This window comes from Rhipicephalus microplus, chromosome 2, assembly GCF_043290135.1.
Source record: "Rhipicephalus microplus isolate Deutch F79 chromosome 2, USDA_Rmic, whole genome shotgun sequence".
Taxonomy (NCBI): Eukaryota; Metazoa; Arthropoda; class Arachnida; order Ixodida; family Ixodidae; genus Rhipicephalus; species Rhipicephalus microplus.
Window position 1 is genome coordinate 41,570,214 of NC_134701.1, and position 14,356 is coordinate 41,584,569.

General features: G+C 43.2%; 1 protein-coding gene across 2 annotated transcripts in view; it reads left to right on the top strand.

Moving 5' to 3' along the window:
• Positions 1-823: 823 nt before the first annotated feature.
• The window catches only part of LOC119169118 (putative fatty acyl-CoA reductase CG5065), a 143,197-nt gene continuing 129,664 nt past the window's right edge, over positions 824-14,356 (top strand). The window contains exon 1 of one of the 2 annotated variants that reach the window (XM_037420221.2): positions 824-972. The gene's annotated coding sequence lies outside the window, so the exon portion shown is untranslated. The remainder of the gene's footprint in view (positions 973-14,356) is intronic. The other variant, XM_037420223.2, reaches the window with a different exon arrangement.

Consider the following 14,356-nt stretch of genomic DNA (forward strand, 5'->3'; position numbering starts at 1 on the left):
CTGTTTCGTTTTTCTGCAGAGCCCATTATAACCTTTTTTCTTCAAAAACCATTTTAGTAGACGTGATACGGCTGTCGCGTTTTCATTTTCTTTTTTGTAAACAGATATCGGGTCGTATCTTCCTGCAGTCAGATTCCGCATACCAGTGCATGACAAGTTGCAAGTACGCTTCACATATTGTTTGTCTGGAGCGTTCTTTCTGTTCTTTCTTTTTTTTTCGTGTTCTCATGCCATGAGTGTTGTATCTTGATTTTTTCACATTATCTTGCACCTGTTGCTCCCACTCCTGCTTACAGCCTCAGCTAGAAGCAAGCAGTACTGTATAAATAAAGAGAGCACCCAAACGTTATCAGCGGCTTTGCCCCACCGCGGTGGTGTAGTGGCTAAGGTACTCGCCTGCTGGCCCGCAAGTCGCGGGATCGAATCCCGGCTGTGGCGGCTGCATTTCCGACGGAGGCAGAAATGCTGTAGGAACGTGTGCTCAGATTTCGGTGCCAGTTAAAGCACTGCAGGTGATCAAAATTTCTGAAGCCCTCCACGACGGCATCTCCCATAATCATATTGTGGTTTTGGGACGTTAAACCCCACATCTCAATCGTTGTCATCGGCTGAATAAACTTGTTGACAGAAGCGGTCCAAGTGCCTATGGTTGGCTAAGAAATGCTTCGCATTTATGATGTCCGTAGTGCGCCATCCAGTGTGTCATCGTAGTTGACAAAAGCCCAATTTTCTACTTTGTCGAACTTCTAGCGACAGCGAAGGCCGAGGAATGCCGCGTACAACGCGGCCACTCACCCTCTCCGGGCGGCCGGAAGGTTGCCCTAATGACCGGTCGGGGCCCCACCCACCCGGCAGAGAAGGAAGAGCCCGCGTGGGGCCGCTCGCGTCTTCTGCCCTCCCCCGCTTACTCGAGCACGGCAACCTGCTAGGTCGACGACGCAGCTGGGTGAACTCGGATGCACGGTCTGCACGGTGAGTCTCGGCGTTTCTCCGAATGCTCAGTGTGTAGTGTGCGAGCTTGTACACGAAAGAATTATTCACTGCTTTCGAGTGATATGACGCCGAGTGTTCGCGGGTGATGTCATCAAAGGTTGCATACGATGTTTCAGAGTGTGCACAAATTTTTCGGCGACCTTTGCGAACGCGTTAGTCACCCAATAAACACCTCAGTCTGCTCAACAGCCCCGCCGCGGTGGTCTAGTGGCTAAGGTACTCGGCTGCTGACCCGCAGGTCGCGGGTTCGATTCCCGGCTGCGGCGGCTGCATTTCCGACGGAGGCGGAAATGTTGTAGGCCCGTCTGCTCAGATTTGGGTGCACGTTAAAGAGTCCCAGGTGGTCGAAATTTCCGGAGCCCTCCACTATGGCGTCTCTCATAATCATATGGTGGTTTTGGGACGTTAAACCCCACATATCAATCAATGATCATCAATAAGTTTGCTCGACAACTGCGAAACGCGTGAGGGTTTGCCGCTGTACACTCTGGCAAACCAGGTGCTTCGAGACAATGTCATAGCAGAAAAGTTTATTAAGTCTTCTTTTTTTTTTTGTCTGCGTGACATACGTCGTGTTCCAAGTTTGCGGTTTCCTCCCTCTGCATGGTGTAACCGAGCTTGTGTAGGGTGCCCCATCCTTCCTTGTGCCAGAGACATTTCGCTGACTCGCCCGACGTCACACTTGTCTTGCGTGATGTATTCCGGGTTGAGATGGGTGGTCCATTTTCTAGAAGGCTTTAAACGGGTGACCAACCTTTCCTAGTTTCACGTAGACGGGCTCCTCCAGGCGTGCGAAATATTTTCGGCCGCACAAATATTTGACAGCGCGTAGTGTGCATGGCCGGGACGTTTTCCTCGTGCGGACGAACGCGGTCACGAGGCCACAGAGCGCCGTGGCCCGCAATCTGAGTGACGCAAGCGGCCTAGTCACGCAGTTTGGCTTATCGTCGGCTTACATCATCTCACCTCGTTTCACTGTGATCTCGATTTGTTGGTGGGCTTCAGTTCTAGATTGCGCCTAGTGAAAACTGCAAGACCGACGGAGAGATTTCATTCGATTGATGGGGTTTGACGTCAGAAAACCATGATAGGATTATCAGACACGCAATAGTGGCTGCGAAAATTTGGGCACGTGGTGTTCTTTTATAGGCATCGAAACTAAGTAGGCGGACTTGGAGAATTTTCGTCTCCATGAAAAATCCGACTGGACTTCGATTCCGCGGCCCGCGTGTCAGCACTCCAGCCGATAAAAAAAGCCGCAAACGTGTGTTTCGTAAAGCTATAAATGAAAGCTTTTCGCCGCCATGGAAGTTTGCTACTTAATGAGCACAGAGCAATGGCTGAGTAATATTGATGTGAAAGCCACGCTGTTCAGTGCGTCACAGTTCTCGCTTTCTTCCTCTTTTTTTTTTGTTGCGGCGGGGAGGGACATAAAACTACACATGGTGAAACGCATGGGCTTCCAGTCACTCCCTGAATTGTGCGTTTCTGCGCACCAGGAAGAGACGAGGACATGTCAGGTTTAGTTTAATGGAAGGTGTTGATTTATTCTGTTTTTAATTCGCTTAACTGTACCCGAGGCCACTTGTTTATTGGCATGTCTCTGAAAACTTGAGCACGAAAGCTTCACTGCAAGTCAAATACACTCATTGCGTGTAATTGAGCGGTGCTGGGTGCCGGCACCTCGTAGTACGCGCATTGTACTACATGCTGTAACAGTCATTATCACTCCACCTCCAGGTCGCGACAAACCACACGATATACACCACAGGGTTTTCTATGGGAAAGCATTTCTCCGCGTTCTTTAAAGGTGTCAAATGATGACACCCACATTGTGATTTAATTAAACACTAGGCAAAGTGTCTGGTCTTCTGAAATGTATACACTCTGTAGATGGGGGCTACCTGCGTACGCCTTGATTTTTTATAACGCCGAAAAATCCACGAGTGAGTGATACGATGCATTAAACAAAAAACACAGGTAGCGTGTCAGAGTCAGTAGTGACGGCCAATGACAGCGCTTTGCGCCCACACTTCTGTCTGACCGTCTATTTCGCTGCGGTGCTGACGGTGCTGAAGATAACTTTTCGATCGTCGAATTGGTGTACCTGCGTTCAGAATTATTTTTAAGGCGCGAAAGAAAAAAAAGTCGCATGAGATGGGGAGAAACAGTGCCACTAACAACTGATTTGCAAAAATGGGCATACATTTTTTTTTGTCAGTGCAGATAACAATTTCACACCTACGGGGGATGGATAATGAACGCTCAATTAACTTTTTTTTTCGCGTTTATACAACACTGCAGATTTATCACTAACGGGCATCTCACCCTTCTTTTGCCGATATAAAACGCTTCCGTTTGTTGTATGGCTCTTCTGCCTCAACATCTGGCGATAAGCCGCATGTCAGAAAAGCGTGGTCATCAAGAGCTTGCAGGACAATTTTTAACACGCTTCGGCTAGTTTGGGCCCTCTTAATCTTTGTCAACACTTCGCTTGTTTCACCCTTTGTAGGTTCGCCAATACTTTGCTACGAAAGCTGTTATGAGATCACAACTCGGGTCAAGCGCGGCGCCGTAGTTGCCCACCATCGCCGCCGGTGTCCGTCACGAAATAAGAAAAAACAAGCCTAGTACCAAGGACCCAGGGGGGCTAGAAACCGGATCCGCTGCGAACCAGCCCGGCATTCTACCACTGAGCTATGTCGGTGCTTCGGACTTCTTCGCAAACTTACCTTAGACAGACTTGATGTCATGAAAACAATCGCGTCATATGAGTAACAAAGCATTTTAGAACAGCAAAATAACAAGCAGGCGTCACATAATGTGAATAGCGTACGGAGTGAGTCGTCAATGATTGCATGAGCAATCGGCACGAAATTCCTTGCAAGTGTTAGTGGCTACCACGCTTCCCAGAAAAATGACGAAGAATATCGTAGCGAACGCTGGCCTACTACCCAGAAATTATTATTGATTATGCCTTTGTGGGTACCCAGCTAGTGCGCTTGCAGCAGTTACCGAATGGGTGTTTAGAAAACGCTCTGAAAGGCCACTCTTCTATCTTTCGCCATGACTTTGCTGCGCCTTCCGCGCAGTCGTAGTTTTTTTTAAGCAGCAATAAAAAACAGGATGTAATATGTTATTATGAACCAGGAAAAAATAGTATGCATCAAACTTCATGAAGATCAAGCTAGTAGTTTGTTGAAAATAAAAAGGACGTATATGTCTCGTGAGAGCGTTTTCGAAAAGAGGGTAAACACTGTCTTAAGAAAAGTCCATCACGCGATTGCATAAACTGGTATTTTAGCATAAGCTCACTGGATCAATTGGCACCGAGCATCACTTCTTAAGCTGGGAAGAGTAAAGTTGTGTGCACCTCATTTCAGCACGAGCCAGCAGTTGCGTCTTACGAGACTTCATGTGGTCTGTTCCTGTAAAGCTAACTTCTCCGCATGCAACCTACATTTATTGATTTATTTATTGAAAATCTGAATCACCTGAGTGGGCATTACAGCATAAGGGTTACAATAAAAGACTAGTAATCACACTCACAAAACCCGGTAAAACACATTATTGTATAAAATGTTCACAGCACATTGTATTCTTACTCGTGGCTCTTGCAAAAAAGAATACCCAAAGACGTCACCTCTGAAAGGAAATTCGCATACATTCAGTAAAAGGTCACATCTAGATGACACATATGCGGCTATTTTGATATACTTTTCTTGCAGAATGCCTGTTTTAGAATGGTAAACAGCACGAAAACACTTCAGTCTAGGGTGTTCCCACCGATCTCGCAAAGCCTGCCACGACAATTTCTTTGTTATCGGTCATGCTTAATGTTCTACAGTATTTGTTTAGTACAAAGCATACCACCTCATTTTGAGCCTTTTCAAGCCGCTCTGAGAGAACAGCTGCGTGCGAATCGCATCAAACGCAATCGTAATCAAGTATACTGCGAATGAATTTACCTGCTCTTTCAATTTCAAACGCAGTGAGTGACTAAATACGGTGAACAAAACTAGTCGAAATACTGCATGATTCTTAATGCGTGAATTGTGTGTATTTCATAATAACTCGGACGTTATAAATATTTGGTATATATATTAATCATCTTACTTTAGAGTCATCTTATCCAGTATGTATGTGCAATACTGAAATACGTGTTTCCTTGAAAAGGTAAGTGAACACATTTCTGAAGAATTATTGACATTTTATAATTCTCACATCACGATCTTAATACGTGTAAATCAGCCTGCAGTCGATTGATTCGTGGGGTTTAACGTCCCAAAACCACCATGTGATTATGAGAGACGCCGTAGTGGAGGGCTCCGGAAATTTAGACCACCTGGGGTTCTTTAACGTGCGCCCAAATCTGAGTACACGGGCCTACAACATTTCTGCCTCCATCGGAAATGCAGCCGCCACAGCCGGGATTTGATCCCGCGATCTGCGGGTCAGCAGCCGAGTACCTTAGCCACTAGACCACCGTGGCGGGGCCAGCCTGCAGTCGAGTAATGTCACTCTTTCTATGTCTAACTCAACAAACAAGAGTTTTTCGCAAACATTCTAAATGAAGCTTTGACATGAGTTGCAATACCGTCAATAGAATGCAGAAACAATAGGGGGCCTAAATGTAATCCACACGGAACAGCTGAAGTTACTGCAGCATATGCAGAAGAAATTCAATTGAGCACCACAGACTGCTGCCTTGTACAAAGGTATTCGGCTAACAATTTGACATTGTCATCCAAATTGTGGGATTATAGTTGTTATGTAATACCACTATATCAAGTGATTTTGCAAAATCGATGAATATGCTGTCTATTATTTGCGTCTTATCAATCACTGAAGTTAGATCGTGAAAAAAATTCAAACAATTGGGTAGAGCCTAAAAAACTTCTTGAAAACTACACTGACTAGCGCTACAGCAGGTTGTTTTTAACTAAGTGCGACATTATCGAAGTATAACACGCAGGCTCCCCTAGCTTACGTGTCATGCTCTTCAAGGACACCCGTACGCAGTTCACAACACCATTTTTTGATCCCACTTTGTGAAAGGGCACAACACGTGCCAGCTTTTAATCGTGCGGAAATCAAGCTTTAGATAAGCATTTTTGAAAGAAACAAGAAAAGTGAAAACACAATATCTTAAAACAATTGGTTATCTGTTTGGCTGTTCTTGCTTTTTCTGTCAATATTGTGAAGTACAGATGTTGTGCCTGAATAAGTACCTGCTTTAATTTCATTGATTGATTTGTGGGGTTTAACGTCCCAAAACCACCATTTGATTATGAGAGACGCCGTAGTGGAGGGCTCCGGAAATTTTGACCACCTGGGGTTCTTTAACGTGCACCCAAATCTGAGTACACGGGCCTACAACATTTCCGCCTCCATCGGAAAGGCAGCCGCCGCAGCCGGGAATCGAACCCGCGACCTGCGGGTCTGCTTTAATTTCAAAAGGTATATGATATCAAGAAAACATTTCAACGTATCAATATCCGCAAGTGCGCCGAAGGATGAAGAAGACAATTTTATACGGGATTGTTCCGATGCATTTATCGAAAAAGTTTACGCAGATTTACAAAAATGTGTCATGGCTGGAAGCTAGTCACCCCTCTGAAAAACAAAGAAAAGAGAAATTTGGACATTCTATCCGTAGGTTGTGAACCCCAATAACAGGAAAATTCAAAGGCTACCATAAAGAAGTCACCAAAATTCAACGCCATTTTAACACAGCCCTATGAAAGCGCGGTAAAAAGATGAACCTCGATATTGCGAAGACATAGGTAAGGTATGAATAACTTCACGTTGCGCTATCTGCAGTGCTAGATGTGGCAGGAAATTTATTCTGCTGACGGAAAAGTGGGATGTTTGTGTCCCATAGTCAAAGCAATAGGACATCTACCGGTCTGTCCTATCTAAGAGGAATCTCGTAGACTAATTCTCCGACATATCTTGTGTAAAATAGCTCAGGCTGACTTCCACGACCTTTTAAATGGTCTATTTCTTCTTTCTTTAGAGTAGAGCCCTCCAAGCTTCCAATAGGAGCAAAAAAGACGAGAGAAAGTCGATGTCTGTTCGTGACCTTCATGTTGTGGGCTAGCATACGGCATGACCACCTACAGAACTGGGAGCATTCTTTATCATTTTCTGCTACAGGCTTCCCGGCACACCGTTGATGAGCGAATCTGAAAACCCAGCTGAAGCCAGCTTGACCAATTGGTTGTCAATACTGGACAGCACTTTATGAATACGCGACTTCCTGAGGGCGGATTCAAGACAGTGACGCAATGGCCCGTGATACTGTTTAAGAATGGCATGAGTCACACCACATAAGCGCCTTCTTTGTACGTGGGGCATAGCCCCAACGAACCCGATCAGAACAGAATCCGATATTGAAATTTGAAAACTTCAAGTAATTACTTCCGGGGTATTACCTCGTGAATTGCAAACCTTTTCTACACTGCCTAAATAGAGTAAATAAAAATTGTTCACAGCATTTGCGAAGTGCAGATTTCTGTCCTCAGTAAAAAATATTACAAATAGTACGCACATATAAAAACTTTACAAACATCATTAGTAGGTAGATGGTGATGCACCACTCGGTCAATTTGTAGAAAAAAGATATCCCACAACGCTGGCGCGACACATGATGCAATGCAAACGTCAGCTTTCTACAAAAAAAAAAAACCCTTGGTATAATGAGCGGCCCAAGTAAAATTTCAAAAGGCACAAAAAATTAATGGCAATGCCGCCAGTGCTTTGGAACGGCATGCAGTTTTTTTTTTCTTTCGATGCACTGCCCAACTGCAACAAGGCATTGTGAGGAACGGAATGAAATAAATAAGTCCAGTCCGCAGAAAAGAGCCGTCAGACGGCATCGTTCGTACGGAAAAATAACACAATTTAATGCTTGTTTATTCTACGAAAGTAAAAATCAAAGCTGTGGCGTTGTGTGGACATATCAGTTTGGTTGACCTTGCTAAAGGGATCAGTGAATTCAAGAGTAGTGCGCCTAGTGCTTTTTGAGTGAAAAGGCATAAATATATATATAATTTAGACCACTTGTCACTGAGAAGGGTTCATAGCAGAAGCAGCTGAACCTTTACTTGTTGAAGCATTGGCGTACGTTTAGCTTGGACGAATTGTTTGTAACGGGAAGGCCAAATGATGTGTGTGAAGTTTTCTAAACCAATGAGTGCGTTGGACGGGCCTGTGGGTTAATTTATTCCGTTCCCCACAATGTCTTGTTTGTTGCAGTTGGATAGTGCATTAAGAGAATAAACCCGTGTCTTTTTGAGGCGCTGCCAATATTTGCATTCATGACTTTTAAGGTTTTTTTTTCTGTTTACAGAAAGCTGGCATTAGCATCGTGTCATCTGTCACGTCCCTGATATCCTTCCATCAAAAATTGACGAAGTTGTGCGTCACCATTCACCTTTAAACAATGTAAAGTTTTTAGGTGTATAGACGATTTTTTCTCATTTTAACTTAGTACGGAAGCCTTAATTTTACAAATGATGTGGATAATAATTTCTCTATACATGAAAATGAAAAAGGCTTGGAATTTACGCGAATCGCATGAAAGTAATAACTTGCAGTTTTTTTTTATTTGAATACTGAGTTATATATTGATCGGTTCTGTTGGGGCTATGCCCCGTGTGTAAAGAAGGCGTAGGGTGCCGTCCAGTCTCGACCACCAATTGGTTAGGCGTTTTTCGGGATGGTTTTCTGGTTCGCCCACCGCCAGTGTCGCTGAAAGCCTGTTACAGACAATGAAGAAAATCGCTCTTAGTACTGTAGCTGGCGTTCCTCGTGAGAAGGTAGGACCTATGGCTGCTCGCACTAGCAAACCTGTAGAGCATCTTAACCGCACACGTGCGTGAACTTGCCATGCAGAAGACCTTTCAGTGATTTCCAATCGAATAGATTTTTATTTATTTGCATCTATCTCCGATTTTGGCTCACTGACAACGCTCATAAAGAGAATTTCTCCGAAATGAGCTCTTTGACGTTGTGGCTTTAAAGTTGAAAAGGGTGCAGCGTAGCGGAAGTGTCACGCGACGAATATAAAGATAGCGGAGCCGACTAGCAGACGAAGAGGGCTCAAAGCATCTCGCATGCAAAATAGCGTGCCCTTTGAGATGTATTTGAAACAGTTTGAAGTAAACCGGGCAACCGTAAAAAGTAGCAGCGCAGAAATCGTCACGACAAAAAAAAAAAAAGAGCGGTTTTACTTGCATGTATAACTTGGTAATTAAAGTAAATGTATCATAGAAAGCAAGACAAATAAAATACAGATACTAGTGTCAACAACCTTCTCGTCTTGCTGGCTGATGGGAAAAGTCCTCCATAACATTTTTCCGATTTTAGTTTTGTTTTAGAAATAAGACTGGCCAGCACTTTGGCACTTGCAGTTGGGGCATTATAGCAAGACAAAAAACGAACAGCAAAAGAAAGTTTGTGAACCCTACACAATATTTCGTGTGAAGCGCTGAGCGAGTAACGGATCTTTCACTATAAGCCAACCCTAACGTGGTGAATCGGCGACTTCGCGTAAAATTGAGCGTTGTGCGGTGCATGTGGCACGCTCTCCTCTCCCTCTGCGCGCAACGGTGCGCTTATGGTCCGGCATTGCTCATGTTGTGCAATACGTCATGCATGACACTTTGATATCTTTCCTCATCCTCTACCTGGGCTCGTGATACATTGTTTAAAAACTCTGTGTTCACTTTTCATGAAATTTTACCTGGACTAAGCATGTTGAATATGTCCCAACTAGATCCCGCAGAGTGTTAAACTTTCTTGAGTGGAAATTCCCGTTAGCTCCTCAAGAAATGAGGAAACTACTGCACTTCTCGTTTGTCCGACCTACCTTAGAGTACGCCGGTGTGGCATGGACTCCACAAACAAACTCTGTAGAATATGTTCGAGCTTGCACAGAACCGCGCAGGTCGTTTTGTAAGTAGCAACTATGACTTGAGTGTCAGTGGGCTTAAGAATAGGTTGGTGTAATTTGTAAGTTACACGTAGAAAAAAACTTGAGATTAAAAATGCTCTTCGAGATATTTTATAGTATGAATCAAATAGATAAAAAATATTACCTTTTATTTCCAATTTCTTACCTAGGAAAAGCGAAATATTAGGAGAAGTAATTACGAAACGAATGTCTACCAACACTCCTTTTTTCCGCACACAATCTGCTAGTGGAATAGGATTCCACGAGAGATTGCTGACTGCCGCACTGAAGCATCCTCGAAAGACTGCGTTGTTAGCTACATATTAGTCAAAATTCGTTTTTGTATTCATCTTGTTTGTTGAATACTATTTCTTTTTATGTGATCATACACTTCCATGTGTATTTCCCCCTGCAATAATGCCCACGGGCGCTGTAGGTATTTTAAATAAGTGAATAAATGACAGCGCTAAATAAGACAACTAGGAAAGACAGACTGAATTTCAACCAAAGTTGCCAGGACAAAAAGGCATAAGAGTGCCGAAATATCGCACAACTATCCAAAGGTAGTAAAAATAGCCTAAATTAGCCATGCATGTGAGAACAAACAGGACGTTGTCAATTAAACGATTAGATGGAGTAGCCTTTTGGTGGAAATGTGAGTAAATGCAAAAAAAAACTTTAAAACATAAATACTGGGGATAAAGTGCTCACATTAAAGTGTTTACTTGAAAGTAACACTGAAGTAGTTTTGCATTCGCGAATTTATTGAGAATTCGGTATCTGTGAACCCTTACAACATGTCTACAGCGCTTTTTTTTTTCGCGAATAATGATTAAACAACGGTGCTATTTGTGACGCCAGAAAGCGCTCCATGTACTGGCAAGAGTGGTCGAAAAAAAGTTTCCTGCTCTTACCAGGCATATAGTTTCTTAAAATTAACTCGAGGGCACTCTGGCACTGCGATCATTCAGCGATCATGAGAATGATGGGTAGTACACGAATTTGCCTTGTCTTCGTCTTTGCGGGCCTCCAATCGCACTTGTGGCTCTGTTTATTGCTGTTTCGGTTTTTGATCCGAAGAAAAGAATGTACCCTTTTGAACTTCGGGATCGCTAAGAAATGTTAGGCCTAAAGGTGAAAGTAGCGAAGCCTAGTTGCTGAGTATTTGCTAATTTTTGTTTCTCAAGAAAGCAGCTTCAAGCCAGGCGAAGCCAACTGGAGTAAAAAGTACGAAGATCAGGCAAATTCATGGGCTATCTGTAATTCCCATGCTTGCTGAAGCGCCGTGCGCGCAGCTCTTACATGCACTAGTGCCAGAGTTCCCTCTGGTGTATTTGTAGCAATCTTTGTTTACAGGAACCAGGGTCAACGCGGCACTTTCGCTTGGCTCTGCGTGGAAATTAATTATTTGAATTTGGGGTAGGATCGCCTTGCTTCGTCGAAGGCGAATATAGCTTGCCGCAGACCGCCTCCTTATTATCTGCATCAAGGATTTCTCTCGCCAAACAGCGGAAATACGTGCCCGCAAACATGGAGCCTCTTAGCCGAACTGAATAAAATTTACTTCTATTTAAAGAACCTGTCGAGCGTGCCCAAGGTTCAAGAAGGCAACTGCATCTGTAACGGGCGGTGAAGTGCTATCAATTTTGCGCTGCATTGCTACAATGCTACATGCAAGGTCTTAGTTTTTGAGGTAACTACGGTGAGATTTGTGCTGCTAATTGCTTGTATATCATTGAGCTCCGCTGTCCAGCCTCGCCGTAGTGGTCTAGTGGCTAAGGTACTCAGCTGCAAACCCGCAGGTCGCGGGATCGAATCCCGGCTGCGGCAGCTTCATTTTCGATGGAGGCGGAAATGTTGTAGGCCCGTGTGCTCAGATTTAGGTGCACGTTAAAGAACCCCAGGTGGTCGAAATTTCCGGAGCCCTTCACTACGGCGTCTCTCATAATCAAATAGTGGTTTCGGTACTTTAAACCCCACATATCAATCAATCAAATCAATCGAGTTCCGTTGTCCAGTCAAAAGCTGAATACCAATGCTGTTCACATGATTAGAGAAAAGAGCTATGTCCAGGCCATTGTATCTTAAGGTAGTGGTCATTTAAGGCCAAATCGTCCAGCTTTTTTCGGGCAATCACGAATACGACTAAAAACAATTTCACATGTTTCTAGAAGCTCGAAAGTCACCCTGTTCATTTATTTCTCCTGGCTAAAAATTTCCTGCCTATTAATGAGAGTCAGTAGTATTGCGCCGACTGAGCTAGAGGGGGTAAAACAATTTTTTTCAGAAGACGTTTTATGAAATGAACTCGGTAAAATGATATTTTCGGGAAGGTAATGAAGCTACCTAACTGCAAAAATAATGACTTATGTACATGAATTCTTCGACGGCCTTTTCCACAAGCAATATTGAACAACAATGACAAATTTTGATTTTTTTACTGAGACAATGCAAGCTGAAAGGACACAAATATGTACCGGTGGCTTACTTGACATGCTACGAATTAAAAATAATTTAGGTGCTGAAGGCATAGCAGATAATCTGAAAAAATATTGTGAATTTCACTTTTTGGCGAAAATTGAGTGGCGAAAACTTGTATTAGTGGTTGGAATAAAAATATGCGCAATATCTAATTTTAGACCCCCATTTATTAGCTAAAAATAGGTGAAGTTACAAGAGGGTAATGTTTTTAAATTGGAGAAATGCTTTTTTTGAAATATGCATTTCCACCAATTTTTCGCTAACGTAACTCGAGCGGCATGACACACTCGCAAGGGCTATCTTCAGCAGAAGGCCACTGACCTGGGATAAAGCAGCAAACTTGGAGCAATCTACAGCAGCCATCTACAGAGCAATCGATATGGAAGTGCGGTTATCTACATTGCATTCTCAACGTACAGGAGTGCACTTCAAGAAATGGAGTCAGTGGGGTGACCTCCCGATGAGTCACAAATTATCCTCTCCTGGGGAGTTCTGCAAATGCAGAAGGTGTGCTTTTTACAGTAAATGAAAATATTTATTCGTAGTACGAATGCCTTAATGAACACAGAACAAAATGGCACGGTACACCGACAAACGCTATCGTAATACAAATGTTTCGTTTGTTTTTTTTCGAACTTTCAGGAGAGCACCCTGCTTCATGAGACCCAAAGCCTGTCATATGGCTCGTATTCGAGCCGACAGTCTCATTTACATTGTGCGTAACGTATTTTTGTATACTGTATACTTACATGCCTAGATGGCTCATTTGTTAGTCATCACCAGTGGCGTAGCTAGAAAAGGAGCTGCTTAACCACCCCACAGTCCTGGTATTTTCAGATGTGCATGCGCATACATACGTGCCATACAAACACACACATGAACGTACACAAGGAATAACCGAAATCACCTCTCCCCTCTCACACACCAGCATCAGCCGAAAAATATTTTTTTGATATGCTACTGGTCTCCACACTCTGACCGCATTCATTGTAGCGCAGCTAAGTTGACTATAGTACGTAGATAAAAACCTTATTCTCATTTCAATTGCTCTATATAGAGCACCAAGTTTGCCATCCACATATCAAGTCAGTGGGCTTCTCCTGAAGATAGCCCTTTTTGCGAGTGAATCATGCCAGTTGAATGAAGTAGGTGAAAAACTGGTGGACACTCAATTTTAAAAATATATTTCTCAAGTTTAAAAATAGTACCCTCTTGTAACTTTATCTATTTTAAGCTAACACATGGTCCTTTCAAGTGAGATAGTGCGCATAATTTTAATCCAACCAACAAGGCAAGTTCCTGATGCTCAATGGAATGCGTTTCGCCAAAAAGTGAACTTCGCAATAAGTTTTTAAATTATCTGCTATAATTTCAGCTCCTAACTTATTTGTAGTTTTTTGTCCCATGTCCAACAGGCCACCAACACATACTTTATTTGTGTCCTTTATTTGTGTCCTTTGAACAGAGAGGGTGACACCGGGCCTCACTCGGAACACTGTTTTTAAATGAACGTTTATTTCACTCTCTCTCCTTTGACCTTACCATGCTCCCGAACAAATATCCCGAATTTGGCTGCATACACAACATTGTCCGTGCGAAAACCCTCGAAGAATTGTTATATACAAGTGATTATTCTTTCAGTTAGATCATTTCATTACCTTGCCGAAAATACCAATTCATTCAGCGAATTCTAGAACCGCTTTTTTTAAAACAATTGTTTAATGTGCTCTGGTTCAGTCGACTCAAAACTACAGAGTTACGTGAATAGGCAGGAAAATTTTTCGCTGTAGTATTAAACGAGCAGCACACGTTTCGAACTTTGAAACACCTGTGTAAATATTTTCAGTCATATTGGTGATGGTCGGGAAAACGCTGGATGATTTCGCACGCAATGATCCATAAGGCTAATGAAAGTTGCGATTG